The 4,482-nt window shown below is 32.1% G+C and overlaps 1 long non-coding RNA gene across 2 annotated transcripts in view; it reads right to left on the minus strand.

The window, feature by feature from the left end:
- Positions 1-929: 929 nt before the first annotated feature.
- Positions 930-4,482, minus strand: part of LOC111085839 — a 16,017-nt gene continuing 12,464 nt past the window's right edge. Inside the window, exons 3-4 of one of the 2 annotated variants that reach the window (XR_002610615.1) lie at positions 1,508-1,579; positions 930-1,269 (exon numbers count right to left, since the gene is read on the minus strand). This is a non-coding gene — a long non-coding RNA (uncharacterized LOC111085839). The remainder of the gene's footprint in view (positions 1,270-1,507; positions 1,580-4,482) is intronic. The other variant, XR_002610616.1, reaches the window with a different exon arrangement.

Genomic DNA, 4,482 nt, shown 5'->3' on the forward strand with positions numbered 1-4,482 from the left:
ATTATGCTTATAGAGCACCTTGATTTTAACCAAAATATTCCACTGGAATAATCAGGTATAAAATATACAATGATTGTTTATTTTAAAAGAATGCTCTATCTAGTGTAAATATTAATTAAAATAAACACTCTTTAACCGAAAGAACCGCTTTTTTGTTGAGTTCAACTTTAATAAGGAGCTTATGTTAAGCTTAACTGAATCGTTGCGTTTATATATCGATTAAATCAACTAAGTTGTGTGAAATATAACTCAAATTAATCTGCCAGTAAAGTAATTAGCTGAATTAACCTCCAAGTGTTGATTCCGACAGAGATAATATCTTGAGCAGAGTCCCATTAAAATAGCCATGTAGTGTAGAGTTAATAGGAAAATATTCTCTTGTGTAGAGGTCGCTTTAAAAACGAAAGAATTTCATTCGAGACTACCTAACGCGTGGAGTTCAATAGAAGTATGAGCTTGTTTACGGTTCAACTAAAAAATAACACAAAAAACACCTTAAAATCTCAGAAATAGAAGAGTAGTTTACAAGCGTTTGAAACATTTTCAACTTTCGTTTAATGTGATTTATTTTTTAAAAGAAAATGGATCAACGAAGTTTGGGAGCAAACATTAACTTTAAATTCATTTCATCAATATAAAAAATGCAAACAATTAGTTATTGATGAGATGATTATATATGCGGAAAATGGATCAACGAAGTTTGGGAGCAAACATTAACTTTAAATTCATTTCATCAATATAAAAAATGCAAACAATTAGTTATTGATGAGATGATTATATATATGCGGAAAGTCTTTGAAGTAAAGAAGAAACTGGAATGTTCGGAGCTGGTACAAGATGGTTTAATTACAGTCAAATTCAGTGTATTGTATTTTACAGAAGAAAAAAACAAACAAAAATCATTATTGTTATAATTAACTTAACTTATGTAACATAACAATGGAGCATTCAAAGATACAATCAAAGATTTATTAAGTGATTGTTTCATACAGAATCATAAAATTTTCTGTACAGTCACATATTCTATTCTTTTTGTATATTTGTGTATCAAGATTATCCCGAATGTTACACATATTTTCTGATAAATTTATACTGCAATCAATTTGTAATCATTATTTACGTGAAAATAAGGTAACTTATTTTGGTTCATTCAATGAGCATTATATTTGAAGTGTTTTTCTCGAAGTAGTTGACCATAGATAATTAGTTAATTCAAGCTCCAGAAGATGGCGCAGGTATACAACAGGACACAATTACATAGAAGAAAACCTGTGCGAAGAGAAGCATAAAAGTATAATCGTAAATAAAATTATACATTTTTATGTATATAAGTAGACAATTAATCACTTTAAAAGGTTAAAACAAATGATGTATAGATTACGATGTCTTACAACATCTGAAAATGTCATATTAAATAAGGCTATATATTACTTTAAGACTTATTTACATGTAATAATATATCGATACATGTGTATTTCTTAAAACATAAAAGTAACAGTATACCAACCGTGCTATATATTTCAAACAACCTCTAGTGAGTAGCGTCTCCACAGTGCTATTCTTCATTAAAATATTTTTTCTGGGTAAGAGATAGAATAATATTTTATTTTGTTAAGTATTTTTAAACAACCTTTTTTTTTTGTCTTAACAAAAATGCCTACTTGTTATTTATATGGGAATCAGCTTCATAATGAGACTTAAGTAATGAAAGGACATCAACATTGTGTCTTTATTCACTAGAGGAAATTGTGGCACACATTTACAGTAGAATTTATCTTCTTTGTTTTACAATACAGTCTGTGGAATTAAAAATAGATTTTGTAATTGATCTATAAACACTACATTAATTTAAATATTGTATATCGTAGCTTTCCTATTAGCGAGAACGATTTAACATAAGTCATATTAGTTAGTTGGGCGTCATGTATGTTTTTTTTTGTTTCTTTTTGAATTTCGCGCAAAGCTACACGAAGACTATCTGCGTTAGCCGTCCCTAATTTAGCAGTATAAGACTAGAGGGAAGGCAGCTAGTCATCACCACCCACCGCCAACTCTAGGGCTACTCTTTTACCAACGAATAGTGGGATTGACCGTCACGTTATAACGCCCCCAAAACTGAAAGAGCGTGCATGTTTAATGGATCGTCACATTATAACGCCCCCATAGCTGAAAGAGCAAGCATGTTTGGTGGAACAAGGATTCGAACCCGTGACCCACAGACTGCGTGTCGAGCACCCTAACCACCTGGCCATGCCAGTGCGACAATATCATTAATATTAAAATATTGCTACATTTTTCCTTTAAAAAATATTTTGTACTTTTCAGAAGAAAATGAGACAGTCAAATTAAAAGTTTTCTAATGATACTAATTCCAGACACAACAGACATTTTGTTTTCTTTTATAAGTCAAATTTTATGAAATATTTCTTTCGTGAATTAAATTATAAAAAAAAAATACAAATATGTTGGTCACTTACTTCCAAATGGAAATGATCTCGTAGATTCGAACATTACTAACAAATTTATTCACTTCAGCTTGAAATTATTGAAGCGCTTTTTTCAATGACTTTGTTTGTTTTGTATATTCGCGCAAAACTGCACAGGAGATATATGCGCTAGTCATTTCTAATACTTGGCTGATAGACTAAAAGGAAAGTAACTTGTTAACAGCAACCACCGCCAACTCTTTAGCTACTCTGTTTCAAATAGTATGATTTGACTCTCACCCTTATAACACACCCATAGCTACAAAATATGGAACGATATTTTTTTTTTTTCTTTTCGGCAATGAGACACGAACCATGGACCTTTCAATAAAGTACAATATCTTGATTTAGGTATCAATTTTGCAGACATTTGATTCAATTTTGTCGAGTTTAACAGCGGTTACTTATACTTCAGTAGGGTTAGTTATAAGTGATATTCTCACTGTTGTCATTTGTATCTTAGTGATAAGTGCCGGTCACTTGTTTATGCAAAACCAGAATAGAACCAGGCAAGATATAGGTCGCCTGGTGGGATAGCAATAACTTTACACACTTACAGTGCTAAAATCCGGGGTTCGATTTCCAGCGGTAGACACAGCAGATAACTCAATGTGGCTTTGCGCTAAAAAAAATATATATATAGCTCCCCCTTTTCAATTCCCAAAACCGGTTGCGTGGTATAAAAAGCAGTTTTGTTTGGACTGGTTGGGAATTGAAAAGGGGGAGCTATATATAACCGGTTGCGTGGTATAAAAAGCAGTTTTGTTTGGACTGACGAAGTCATTAAAAGTCCTTAATGAGGATAATTACTTCAAACCTCAATTAAGATGTGTTGTTTGTAAGCTCTTGAAACTCTTCGCCTTTACTGTAATCCTTACCTTTCTATGTTAACGGATGCTATTCTTTAGATGGAGAATGTTTACTTTTTAAATGTCAACATAAAACTTTTCTCATCCATTACTGTTTTCAAGCTTTTGCATTTTAAAAATTTTCATTAAAAATGTATAAACGTTACTTAAACTGTAGAAGTTATTAGTTATTACATTCTACTATGTCATTGCTATTAATATAATTAGAAAATCAGCTTCATTTCAAATAACATAATTATTATTATAATTAGGGGAAAAACTCATGCTTCGCGTACGATATTTTTTATGGTATTTTTGTGTTTTAATGCAAATTTTATGAAATATAAACGCAGTGCTGTGTATGTAAAGTTACTAAAACATTCAAGTTACTTGTCTAGACTAATCATGTATGAGGTTAGGTACGTAGAGTTTTGAACGAATCTGGTGTCCGTGCGGGACGTCTCAATGTCAACGGGGTTAAACCTATTCCATAACAGGAGATACGCAAAACACCTCTAGTACAAAATACATTTCGAACCGAATGGTCTGCACCAATAATGACAACCGATTAACTTCTCTAATAACAGATCTAGCGACGTTTTCAACTCCTGGATATCGGAGACTAGTATTAAAAGTTCTATTTCTATTATTATTTTTTTGCAAGCAGTAGAAACTTGCTCAACGCACCAGATTCTTGAACATCAACACAGTTGTATCTCCAGTTTTCTTCCAATTGGGCTGATTGCATCGGCTTGATGCCGTATAATAACTAACAGACGAATGACGTCATGCATGACGCACTATTTAAAGAAAAATGCTATTTTTGTTACCGATCGAAGTAAATTACCTTAGAACTTTTGTTTTCATGCATTTTTGTTGTTGTTTCTGTGCCCGTACGCCTCAGGATGATGGAGTAGCGAGAAAAGCTGATAAGACATCTTTTTTATTCTACCTTAATGTTTAATAAAACCCTCCGCTAAAAAAAAAGAGAACTTTTAGCAGTAGGACAGTAATGTGGGTGTTGTTTACCTGATAACTACGTGATGATAACAAATATTCCCTGTTAAGTATATACTATTAGGAGGTCAAGAAATTAATGTAGCGTTTTGTAACACTTTCATTAACCACCACCCAAAAAACGTACATCA

The sequence above is a fragment of the Limulus polyphemus genome, unplaced genomic scaffold, assembly GCF_000517525.1.
Source record: "Limulus polyphemus unplaced genomic scaffold, Limulus_polyphemus-2.1.2 Scaffold650, whole genome shotgun sequence".
Lineage (NCBI taxonomy): Eukaryota > Metazoa > Arthropoda > Merostomata > Xiphosura > Limulidae > Limulus > Limulus polyphemus.